This window comes from Rousettus aegyptiacus, unplaced genomic scaffold (assembly GCF_014176215.1).
Source record: "Rousettus aegyptiacus isolate mRouAeg1 unplaced genomic scaffold, mRouAeg1.p scaffold_m13_p_6, whole genome shotgun sequence".
Lineage (NCBI taxonomy): Eukaryota > Metazoa > Chordata > Mammalia > Chiroptera > Pteropodidae > Rousettus > Rousettus aegyptiacus.
In genome coordinates, this window is record NW_023416309.1 from 30,281,829 (window position 1) to 30,295,552 (window position 13,724).

Here is a 13,724-nt window from a genome sequence, read left to right on the forward strand (position 1 = left end):
TAGAAGGACAGATAGGAGGACAGATGGATGTAAAATAAGCTTTGTTCTTTAATATGACGGTGGACAGGACAGAGGTGGGTTAAAAGCCCTGCAGCAGATATTGTAGAATACTTCACTCAGCACTCTTTCTAAACCCATCTAGTGTGCAAAGTCTAGATCCTCATTTCCCTAGAGTTCTAGATATACTTGATGTTCTGCCTTTCAGATGCCCCTGTGAGACTCTGGTTCAGAACTGAGCCATTTGGGAAGAGAGGCGGGACCTGGGACATCCATTTTTCTGGATTAGATTATGGCAGCATGACTCTGCTGGCATCTTGGTGGCTGCTTCCTTATTTCATGGTCATGACCAAAGAAGCCCATCCCTTATGAGCTCAGTTCCACAATTTAAGTTGTAAAGTTGTTCCTAAAAGCCTACCCCCAATTTTCTATCTTTAGCCTTCCCAACGGTTCTGCAAGTTATGTCTATCCATTAATAAATCCCTTTTTTTCTTAAGCTAGCTGGAGCGAATTCTGTTATCTCCAACTAAGAACCATCCAAGCAAAATCTCACAAAAGCAAGCATTGGACCTCCTTTCAAAGAGGATATGGTTTCCACTCACTGGACATTGCATATGTCTAGCTGTTTCTGAGAATATTTTAAAAGTTAAAAGTGATGAGCAGTCTGATACTTAAATTTTCATTAAGTCCAAAAAGAAATTAATTTTAGGTACACAAAGCTGCCATCGTGGTACCTTGCAAAGGATTGAAAATCATTTTGAACCCCAAAGCAGTCCCATCATCAGTTGACTATTTATAGAATCATCCTTTCACTTGTCTTATTTGAATCTTGACCTCAAATCACAAGCAATAAAGGAAAGAACAGAGTCCCATCTGTTCTGAGCTGGAGAGATGTTTCTTATTAAACCCCTTCTGCACTTGTCATATGCTGAGCCTGAGAATGTGACTAAATGATGTGCTTCACTGCAGGTGGGAGCCCAGGTTCATTCTATGAGAGAGGTGGCTGCTCCTTGGTGGCAGGGCATGGGAGGAAGATGGTGTGTGACAGAGGAGAACACCAGGGCTCTCCTTCTTCCAGGGACTCAAAAAGGCAATATTCCCAGCAATACTGACAGTTCTGCTTTTCTCAGCGGACAGGATAGATAAACTTACTCGAAGGCTACAGAGATTCTCTCCCCAAATTTATCTCAGTCCTGCTTTCAATACAAAAGGCAAAAAAGATAAAGAAAGACATTGAGGGTATGGGAAGGACTGGAATTCAGGATCTGAAGATTGAGGCATTCTTCTCAGTGACTTTTATTTTCCTTACTGAAAAAAATAGAAACTAACAAAAAACCTGCCTTGCTGAAAGATTCACATAGACAATGTTTGTTTAAAAAGTTCTTTGCTAACTCTACATCTACAACATGTGAATATCATTATATTTATTAGGACGAATGTGGATACCCAAGAGTTGTTTCATGCATTTTAAACCATACAGCACAGTTCTTTTCTTAGTGTTTTCCTCATGCTTAGTTCTAAAGCTTCACTTATTAGAGTTCGACAAACTCAGCCTTGGAAAGAAAGACTATCTTTTGTTATTTTTGAAACAGACAAGGGTTTTAAAATTTAGACAAAATTGGAATTGCAAAACTTTCCTACTTTTCTACTGCTACATAAACAAGGTGGGGCTATAGAACCTTTGCCGAGTATTTGGAAAGTATTCTTTGATGATTTAGCTTTTTCCAAAACCACAGATAAGAATTTGTTGCATTTGGCAGTGACAAATTTGACCTGTTTGCCATACAAGATTATGAACGCAGATTGAGAAAAAGCAGGTTGCAGCTGCATTTATCATTATTTCAGAGACAATATCTTTTGATGTAATTCTTCCCCTCTACATAAATCTCATTATTAGCATCTCCCACTTGTACTGTGCACTGTGGAAAAAGTACCACACTGTCCATTGATAGAAGAACTAGGAAGAGAAAGAACCAAGAGAAGTAGAAAGCAACTTGCTTGCATCAAAGGCCAATCTGACTCAACATTCTCTCCTGCCAGTTGGGGAAAGGAAAACCTGAGTGGAGCTTGACATGAAAGCATATTGTCTTTCTTGTACTGGGTGGAACCAAGCTTAGGGAGGAACATACCCTGGTAAGAATTGCTCTCTTTTCTGCCTGGAGCGAATGTACTGGCAATGATTCACAAAGGATCAGCCAAAAAGCAAAAGGAGAAAGGAACCAGACCATACTCATGTTGGAGAGTGAACACACACCATTTCTCACATTTTCTCTTGCTGCATTTGTCTGACTTATTCCCAAGGAAAATCCAATTAAGATCCAGGAGGAAAAAGAAAAAAGGTCATGCTTATATGCAAGTACCTGGAGAGATAATACCTGCAGGAAGGTTTCATATCCTAGGTTTCTCATCGATTTGAGATGGTAATAAGGGTTAGGTGACATCTGAAATTCCCACACTCAACAGGTGCAGCCAGTGAAATGAGAGGAATTATCTATCTGATGTTCCTTACACTGTGTAGAGGTCAAAACTAAGCCTCAGTGTGAACAAAGAGGCAGGGTTTGTATCCTTAGGGGCTAAGGTTAGGGGAGGGAGCTCCCGTAAAAGGTAAGTAGGTTCCCCAACAGTCAAGGGGGCCAGCCCAAGAAGTCCATGAGAGAAAGCCAGAGATCAGTGACAGGGGGGAATCCAGGCAGGAATCTCAAGCTTGCAGGAGCCAAAAGCAGGATCCAGCTTGGATAGAAAGAGCCAAGATGGGGTCAAGCAGGGATGACATCTAAGCTAAAGTACATAAGGCACAAATACAAAAGGGTTGTTGGTCTTGGGCAAAGATCCAGATCACCCTAGGTAGTGTCTGTGACTTTGTTTTATGGGTCAGTAGATTAAAGAGACTTGCATAGATTGGGCTAGTTAATCACACCAGGACATGAAAGATAACAATTCATCGAGTTGTTACTATGTAAACATGTATTAAGCCAGAGCAAAAAGGATGGCCATTTTTTTTTTAAAAAAATAAAAAATATATAATAAAATAAAATAAACTTATTGAACTCTTATTATGTTCCAGACACTGTTCTAAGAATATTATATGAATTGACTCATTTAATATTCATAGTAATCCTATGAGGATGTTAGTATTCCTTTTCCCATTTTATATTTGAGTTAAAAAGCAAGTAAAAAAGTAAGTCACAGAGAAGTAAAATAAATAGCCAAAGGTCATACTGCTAGTAAGAGACCAAGTAGATTCAAAACCAGATCATGTGCCTTCAGAGCCTTCTAACTTAACCATCAGCTATACTATGCAACATAAGCATCTGCCTTTTACTGGTGTTGATATTATCTGCTATCCTTACAGTAACAATAAAAGAATGCCTACAAAGTAGTAAAAAACAAAAAGCTAATAATAAGAATCAAATATTTGGAGTTAGGCATTATGAGAAGAAGTATGAATTCTAAAGTCATCTATTCATCTAGTCCAACTTCCTTGTCATATAGATAAAGTTAAGTTACTTGCCCAACGTCACTGTGATGGAGATTTGCAGCACTCATCCATATCTGGTCCTCCACTCCTTTCTGGGCATACAGGAAGGGCATCCAGCTCCCTAGTAGCTACTGGTCAATGGACTGTGAGTGGCAGTGACATGTGTCATTCCCGAACTGAAATATTTATGTGGAGGCATTTGAGAGGAGGTGTGAGTTCATGATCTTTCTTCCTCTGCTCTGGTGATCCTGATAACTACATGTCCCAAATGATATGTTACAAATCTCTGAGTCACCACTTGGAAGAAATCTACCTCAGAGAGTCATCAGACCAGGATTACACTTTGCATAAACAAGAAATAAATGCTTATGCGTTAAGCAACTAAGATTTAGAGGGTTTTTGTTATTGTATTGTTACCACGGCAAGACCCCCAACCTGATTAACACAGTCACCTGATTAACACCAGTCAATAAAGATGATGTCTTTGCTAAACTGCAATCTTCTTTCAAAATTTCTTTCAGTCCAATAAATGCACAAATCAAATGGTTTTATTTCTGGATAACGACATGCAGAAAGATGAAATTTGATCCCAGTCTTACACAACTTATAAAAATTAATTCAAAATGGATTAAAAACATAAAAATTAGACCTGAAACTGTAAAACACCTAGAAAAAAATGTAAGGAAGAAGCTCCCTGACATTGGTCTTGACAATGAGTTTTTGGATATGACACCAAAAGCACAAGCAACAAAAACACAAATCAACAAATGGCACTACATCAAACTAAAAAGTTTTTGCACAGCAAAGGAAATCATTAACAAAATTAAAGGGCAGCCTATAGAATGTGAGAAAATATTTGCAAACCATATGTCAGATAAGGGGTTAATATCTAAATTCTATACAGAACTCATACAACTCAATCACACACACAAAAAAAAAGCTGATTAAAAACTGGGCAGAAGAACTAAAGACATTTTTTTTTTTCTGAGAAGATATTCAAATGGCAAACAGGCACACAAAAAGATGTTTAACATTATATTTCAAAATATACTAAACTCTCTCTAATTCAGAGATAACATTTCATACAATCATAACTCTAAGACATAGTTAAAGATGAAAAGTAAATATAAAAGATCTCCAGGTCACAAAAACTTATAAAGTCTATAGGAAAAGCTCTTAGGTTCATGCAGAGCGTGGTGACTTTTAATTTACATATAGTTCTAACCAACTGTTCTTTTTCTTCCAATTATAGAGAATTAGAATACTCAAGCAGGCACACAGGTAGCAAAAATTATAGCTGAAAGAAACTCAAATAAAATGACTCAGTCCATGACAATAATCAGTGGTCAAAGTGACAACTTGAGTCATTTTTGTTTAACAATCTCTACGATGGCAGAATATGTAACATATTTGGGGAAAAAATTTCCTCCAAGATATTTTAAGTTCAGATTCTAAAAGAAAAAACTCCAAGTTTTACTGCTGTCAAAAATATAAAGAGGGAGAAAGAGACAAAGAGATAAGTAGACTAATCCATTTCAAAATGCTACAGTGTTTTATTAAGTTGGGATTTGGGGAACTTTTATTTTCCATATTTCACTTAATCATATTTAAATTTTTCTGCAATCATATTATTAGTTTTGTGATACAAAGTTGATTTTTTTAAGGGATGAATGTAAGATATGAAAAGGTCACATAGAGCAAATACTTTAATTCTCAACCCAGGCTAAAATAAGAGGTATGAAGTCTGCTAGTCCATTCTAATGCGTCAAATCAAGAATAGCCACTGTTAAAAATAGAGTTTCTGTTTCTTTTATTGGCTAATTGAGGAAGACTGCGCTCACTTCAGACTCCATCTTGGTTGCACTCATAAGGAAGCATGACCATATGAGACTTTTAGAAAAATTGAGGCATCAACTAATTTAGTCAGGACTAATAGAACAGAGCCAAGTTCTACCTACTTATTCGTTTCTCTAATGAGAAAACAGGCTGAGCTGCTTTTTCGTGTCCAGAGGAGCAGAACCTTGGATACACTACAAGAGAAAGGGTTCTTCTGAATTAGATTATTGTATTGGTGTTTACAGAAGAGAATTGATACAACCAGGCGGCACAGAACTGTGACCAAGTTGTTACGCCTATTGCCTCACAAATGAATCCAGAGGTAGACAGGATTGAAGACTAGCATTTTTTCCATTCCAATGTACTAGTTCCAGGAAGGTATTCAGCCGGGTACCAATCAATTAGAACTGACTCCAGAGTAAACAACTGATATACCTATACCAGTTCATTCCTGCTGAGCATCAACTAGCCTCAGTGAGTTTCTTCTTAGAACTGGGAATTATGAATTGGCTGGGGAATTTCTTCTTTCAAAGACCCAATGTTTGTGTTATAAGCCTTATAAATAGAATGAGGGGTCATCAAAAAAAAAAAAAAAAAAAAAAAGCCCTCTAACTTTCCTCACACTACTGAAAAATTACCCCAATCCATCATGAAAAAGATAGGCTACTAATAGATTTTATGTAGACCCTTAAGAGCACCATTAAAAGAGTGAAAAAAATAAAACATTATCAGAAAGCTGGCATGATGTTCCTACAAGCCTGCCAGTATTGCTGGGTGAGGATACCTCCAGCCAAACCACAATTTCTGCCATAATAAAACTGAATTATGAGATGAAAGAAAACATCTTACTCTAGTTTAGGTAGGTTATAAGCCGAATTATACTTGAAAACCCTTTGGAGGGAATAAAAACAAACTCAATTTATAGAGGAGAAAAATGAGACCATAAGCAATGCTTAAAATCTTACCCAGGAAGAGAGAGGCTGCCTACATCACACTCACATTGAAGGCAGATAAATAAATGAACACATTTATCAGCAGCTCTCCTAAATGTTGAGTGCTTTACAGCAGGTGAGGACTATCACAGCTAAAAAGTGTGTGCCCATCTAAAGGGGACAGCCACCATTCACTGGTGCCATAAGGAGATGAAAGCTCAATGTTGATAAATCTTACTGTTTTTTAAAATTAATTTATTTATTTTAATCAGTTTTAAGTATACATTATATTGGTTAGACATTTATATAGTTTACAAAACAATCCCCCTAATTGTTTCTTCTCTCCTTTGGTTTTCCACCTAGCCAATATATTGATGCTAACTGCATTCCCTATACCATGATACCTACCCCCATGACCATCTATCAGTCACTAATTTGTACTTCATTAACCCTTCACCCCATTCTCCCAACCCTCCCCTCCGTCTTACTATTTTTTAATAAGAAGGCAGTAATATAGGTGTTTATCCTAAATTTCTTGATTTTCAAATGTAGGCAAACAACTTTGAAAAAAATACATTTTATCTTTCTTTAGGTCAATGCTACATGGAAAAAGCTGAACATACATAGGCCACAAGTTGCAACCTCTGCTTTAATCTATTGCTTTTCTCATTTGGAAATATTTTCTGAACATCTACAGTATACCAGTTACTGTGCTAGACATAAAGGATACTGTTCATAACACAAAACTACTGCCTCCAAAAATTATTACAATCTAATATAAGATAGAGATAATTCCCAAGTAATTATAATACTGTACTATTCATGCTTCTGGAGTACATAAAAGGGAACACTAATCCAAATTGAAGGTCAGAAATGGCTTTGCCAAAGAAGTAATATCTAAGTTGAGACTAGAAAGGTAGCTCTTAAACAAGCTTTGGCTATATAACAAACCACTCCAAAACTTAATAGCTTAAAATAACAACTTGTTTCACTCATGATTCTGCGGGCTAGCAATTTGGCTGGGCCCAGCTGGGCAGTTCTGCTGATCGAGGACTTGTTAATACATCAACAGAGAGCTGGTGGGTGGGTAGGGGGTTGGCTGAAAGCTGCTGGCTTAGGATGGCGTCTGCTGGGACAGCTCATTTCCTTTCCTCATGGTCTCTCATTCTTCATCAGGGTATCCTAGGGTTGCTTACATGGTGGACGGGCAAGTTTCCAACAGAACGAGTAGAAACATACAAGCCTTTTTGAGGCCGAAACTCAGAACTGGCGCATGGTAATTTCCGCTGCACTGTATTAATCAAATCAAGTCCCAGGGCCAGCCCAGATGCAAAGGGAGGGGAAATAGTCTTCATCTCTTGATAGGAAGTCACACTGCAGAAAGTGTGGGTTCACAGAGCAGTGGAGGACTGTGGCCATTTTAACGATCTACTTCACCTGATAAGAAGACATGGCATGTGCAAAGCCCTGAACATAAGAGAGAGCAAATGGGGTTTGGGAAGCTTCAAGTTGTTTGGTCTGATAGAGGTGAAGAAGGCAAAGGGGGTACTGAGGAAAGATATGACGAGTGTGGTCATAAGAAGTTGGATAATGAAGGGCCAACCACATATGCAGTCCAGTTAAATAGAGATATTTTAAGAAAGGTTTTTCTCTGTTGATTATCTATATGGGGACTATAAAAGAGGTGAAAAATAAATGTAAAATATAATGTAAGTTTGAACATATATATCTTAAATAAAATGTTCTGGGGGCTTGTAAAAGGAAGATATATGTAGTTTGAAAAATTAAGGAAGACTTATGAAGAAGGTAGAATTCGAGCTGAACTTTTGAAGAACAAAACAAAAGTACTTTACCAGGTAGAGATATAGAGGTGAATATGTAATAAATAGTATTAGGTAAAGTACAAGGGAAGGAAAGCCCAAAACATATATAATAGCAAGCAGTGTGATTTGGCTAAGCTGAGTGCAGCAGTTCTTAATGTTGTTTTTGTTTTTTGTGTTTTGGGGGTTTTGTTTGTTTGTTTGTTTGTTGTTTTTTTTTTAGGCAAGGCAACCCTTGGTTGACCTTGCAGACTACAAGGACCTTATCAGCTTACAATCCAGCACCTGGTCTTTCTAGGTGGTCTCTCATCCAAGTACTAACCAGGCCCAATCCTGCTTAGCTTCCGAGATCAGACAGGATCTAGCTTGTTCAGGGTGGCATGGCCATAGACAGTTCTTAATCTTTTTTAATCTTAATCTTCATATGTGACACTCTCACACTCATAACCCAATTATGGCAGACTTACGACAGGATATGTGTTACATAAGATCACCTGTTCCCTGGTTTCTACTTCACCCTTTCTTGGCCCCTGTCCATTGTGACACTGAGTCTGAGATTCACTAATATAAGCCTTGGTAGGAGAGCAATGAAAGGTGCAACTAAAGATTGATTTGGGGTCTTTTATCATTCCATATAAATTTTAGCACGATTTCTTCTAATTCTGTGAAAAATGCCACTGGTATTTTTATAGGGATTGCATTGAACCTATAGACTGCTTTGGGTAGTATGGACATTTTTAACAATGTTAATTCTTCCTATCCATGAGTATGGTATATGCCTCCATTTATTTGCATCTTCTTCAATTTCTTTCTTCAGTGGCTTATAGTTTTCTGAGCACAGGTCTTCTATCTCCTTGGTAAATTTTATTTTGATACAATTGTAAATGGAATTGCATTCTTCATTTCTCTTTCTGATAATTCGAGGTATCACATTACCTGATATCAAATTATACTACAAGGCTATAATAATCAAAACAGCATGGTACTGGCATAAAAACACACACATAAATCATTGGAACAGAGTAGAGAACTCAGAAGTAAACCCACACCTACACAGTCATTTAATATATGACAAAGGAGGCATGAATGTACAATGGGAAAAGATACTCGCTTCAATAAATGGTTTGAGAAAACTGGATATGTGCCAAAAAAAAAAAAGAGAAAGAAAATGGACCATCTTCTTACACCATATACAAGAATAAACTCAAAATGGTTTAAATATTTAAATGTAAGACCTGAAACCATAAAACTCCTAGGAGAAAACATAGGCAGTAAACTCTGACATTTCTCTTACTATTTTTTTTTTCTGGTATATCTTCTTGGACAAAGGAAACAACAGAAAAAAAATAAACAAATGGGACTCTATCAAACTAAAAAGTTCTACACAGCAAATGAAACCATCAACAAAATGAAAAGATACCTACTAAGTGGGAGAAGATACTTGCCAATGATACATTGGATAAGAGATCGATGTCCAAAATTCACAAAGAACTCATACAACTCGACAGCTAAAGAACAATCCAATGAAAAAATGGACAGAGGACTTGAATAGACATTTTTCTAAAAAGGACATTCGATGGCCAATAGACATATGAAAAGATGTTCAACACCACTAATCATCAGAGAAATGCAAATTAAAATCACAATAAAATATCACCTCACAAGGGTTGGGGAAGATGTAAAGAAATCCGCTACTGGTGGGATTGCAAACCTGGTACAACCACTATGGAAAATAGTTTGGAGATTCCTCAAAAAATTAAAAATATAACTACCTTATGACTCATCAATTCTACTTCTGGTTATTAAAAGAAATCCAAACATAAATTTGAAAAAATATATGCACCCCTATTTTACTGCAGCACTATTTACAATAGCTAAGATATGGAAGCCACCTAAGCATCCATTGATAGATGACTGGGTAAAGAAGATGCGGTACATACATACAATGGAATATTACTGAGCCACAAAAAAAAAAAATGAAACCTTATTACTTGTGACAACATGAATGGACTTAGAGTGTATTATACTAAGTGAAATAAGTCAGACATAGAAAGACAAATACCACATGATATTATTTATATGTGGAATCTAAAAAACAAAAGTAATGAATGGACAAAACAGAAACAGACTCATTGATGCAGAGAACAAACTGATGGCTGCCAGATGGAAGGGGGTTCAGGGGCTGGGTAAAAAAGGTGAAGGGATAAGAAGTAAAAATTAATAGTTCCTAAACAGTCACGAAGATGTGAAGTACAGCACAGGGAATATAGTCAATAATATTGTAAAAACTATATATGGTGCCATGAGGGTACTAGACTAATTTGGGGGATCATTTCATAAACTATATAATGTCTAACCACTGTGCTGTATACCTGAAACTATTATAAAATAATACTGAATGTCAAGTGCAGTTGGAAAAATTTTTTTAAGTTAAAAAAAAAAGATGCAGTTTAGAAGATAGGTTACAGGCAGACCCTGGAGGTTCCCAAATGCCAGGCTGAGGAATTTTAACTTCATAAAGGCAGTAAAAAGTCCCTGAATGTTTTCAAGTAAGATAAAAACATAAAGTAAGCTGTATTTTGCAAACACTTATCTGACAAAAGTGAGTAACAAGGAGCAGGGAGAGGCCGAAAGAGGATGTTTTTCTCCTATGCTGTGGTCATGGCAGGCATCACTCGTCAAGGGACTTTTTCTAGAGAAGCCCAGATACATCCTCCAAAGTCTTCCCAACTTAATATTCTTCTAGCATAGAAGAACGTGAGGCTGAAAAACATATTGGAACCTTGACAGGCAACCACTTAAGTGTTGAGAGCCTATTTGGGAGGGAAGCAGAGGAAGGTGGTATGTGGAGGTGGCAGTGGGAATGGAAAGAAAGAATACGTTTGAGAACCGGGTGCGAAGCATGTCACTAGGATTTGACACTCACTCAACTGGGAGGTGAAAGAGAGCGGAAGACTAAATGCCATCCAGTTTTTTAAGATTGGGAGAGAACTGTGATAACACTAAGCAAAAAAAGAAGTTGGGAAAGCAAACTGATTGTGAAAGTTAGAAGAAAATGAATTCAGTTTAAGTGCTGGGTATAAACACCAGGCCTAAAAGCATTAAATGAGAGCTGAGGCTAAAGTTTGTAACTACAACACAAAGCAAAAATCTCATGAATATAGCATTTTCTAGCAACACTGAAAGAATACATATGGGAGAGAAGCAGACTTTTTAGTTTCCCTAAATATATTACGATATCGTTCAAGATTCTTGGCAAAACCCAGAAGAGGAAGAAAGGTGAAGAAGTGGTTGCCAATGAGTTTTGTTTTGTTTTTGGATAGGAAGCAATTGGGAGAAATGACTCCTGCCCTGTTTACTGGGCCCTGACCGCATAAGTTGAGACTTGAAGTTTCCTGCTCCACCTTTCCTGTTTCTGAAGTTCGCACCTAATGAAATGTATGAAAAACTAGATCGAATTGTGAAATCCATGTATTGCTTCCTCAATTAGAGATAATTTGTTCATGCAACAAAAGTGTGAGCACATGCTCAGAGAAGACGAGCTAAATTTTTAGTTTCCTTTGCAGGAAGATGATAAAGAATTATCGTTTAAAGTTGGGACTTGGATTAAGATATTCTTGAGTTCAAATCCCAGCACTGTCCTAATCTGAAGCCACTTAATTTCCCGAGGCATCTATTTCCTCATTTGTAAAATGGGGATAATAATAATATTCACTTCTTAAAATTGTTATGAGGATTGAGAAATACATGTTAAGTACACTCAATTATTGAATACGATTGCTTCACAATCACCCTTATATATTTTGTGTAGATATTTTTTCAAATTCCATTGAATGATTCCTCTTGTACATTAACATGTTCAATGGGGAGTTTTCACATTTTCTAAAAGGAAAATTTTCTTTGGTTTGGCATGAGTAGATGAATAGATGCCTCCATAAAGGGAATTCTCAGAGGCTTCCCCTCACTCTGAGAAGACATGAGGTAATGCTAGCCATAGAGTTAAATCTGCTGTGAGGTGCCAGCCTTACCCAGTCTCCATGTGTATGAAGGTAGAGAGATGGACTTCAACAAGTGACCTTCCACATTTGGGCATGGCAAATTTCTTTTTTCTACTTCTATTAACTGAAAAGTTCAATAAATCAGAAAATGACTAGAATCTTCTTTCACTTCAGTTTCAAAGATTTACTTATAAATTCTTCCTCTTATTTATTAAGAACATAAAAATGGGGTTATGTGATTAAATTAGCATAGTTCAGGGATCTGAGCACTTAGGAAAGTAGTAGCTGGACTTGGAAAGGTGACTTGGCCAGAGTCTTTCCCATTTGTAAACTCATAGTATTGTTCTGCTAAGCAAACCTGATCCTAGGTCTATCATAATGTTCTATTACTAACAATACAAAAATAATTTCGTCCTAAAGCTACTTTTTCTCCTAGTGTCTTAAACCAGAACATTATTTCTTCACTGAAGAATTTTCTGTAACTATTGGCAGTGGTGTGCTGCTAAATGTTTAACAACTGGATCTCCAGGAATAAAAAGCCCAGGAGTGTAACTTTCACCAAGTTCCGTGGTGTAAATACTCCTACGATGTTTGATTTCAAGCTACCAAAGGGAGTCACTGAACATGAAGTTGGGAAGACCTGTACACTGCTTCCAATGAGCCAATATGAATTTTCTTCAACACCCATTGTCACTGCACAAACCACCTCTTAAGCCATCAAGTAGAGTATCAAGTAGAATCTCAGATGGCAATGCTGTCCCTGGAGATATGGAAACAACATGGAGAGGAGCTGAGACTGGATCCTCCGGGTAACTGCTGAAACCCCATCCATATGGTACACACTACTTTGTTTTATATCATAAATACATTTTGAGAGCTTTTTTCTTTCTTTTTTTCTTTCTTTCTTTTCTTTCTTTCTTTTTTTTTTTTTTTATGTTAGCTGCTCTTTCCAGACCAGGCTAGCCTGGAAGAGCTATAAGGAAATATGGAAAGATGGATAACAATCAAAATAATATTGAAAAAAGTTCTAGGAGGTTCTCTGAGGACCTCGTTTTTTTTTTTTTTTTTTTTTTTTTTTTTTTTTTTTTTTTTTTTTTTTTTTTGGCAGAATCCCAAGAAGCTCATGTTACCCGCCTGAGCAGACATTTAAATTCTTCACAGTCACCAATGCCATTCTCTGCACTGCCCTCTTGTGGCTTCAGTAGCTGCCATAATCTGGGGGTGACTAACCCCTGACCACCTTCTCTCCTTCTCTTTAAGTGTTTGATTATCACTGAAGCTGTTCTCAGTAAGGTATGAGGAAAAGTCTCCTGAACCTTGGGTACAGATGTTATTGGATCTCATCTTTTTGAAAAACTGTAGGATATATTCCCTCATGCTGAATGGGAAAATAGCTGAGTAGTACAATTTAGTCACCACCAAAGTGTGCCCTGCTGCAGGGAGGCTGGCTGTCAGAATTCCATCTCTTTAGGGTGACCTCTGACATTGAAATCCAGTGTTATAGAGGTATTCTTATCCTCCTGTTTTAGATCCTGGATCCTGGAGATGGGTAATTGGCCATCTCAAAGTTTCTATGACTATTTTTTTCAAGGGTACGTGTTCCATCCTGATGCTAGGAGCACTTCTGGTGCTCGCCCTGAGAGATGGTCCATATTAGTTTGGT

At 37.2% G+C, this 13,724-nt stretch overlaps 1 protein-coding gene across 9 annotated transcripts in view; it reads right to left on the reverse strand.

The window, feature by feature from the left end:
• ASAH2 (N-acylsphingosine amidohydrolase 2) overlaps positions 1-13,724 on the reverse strand; it is a 95,711-nt gene that overhangs the window by 72,871 nt on the left and 9,116 nt on the right. The gene's annotated exons all lie outside the window — the stretch shown is intronic.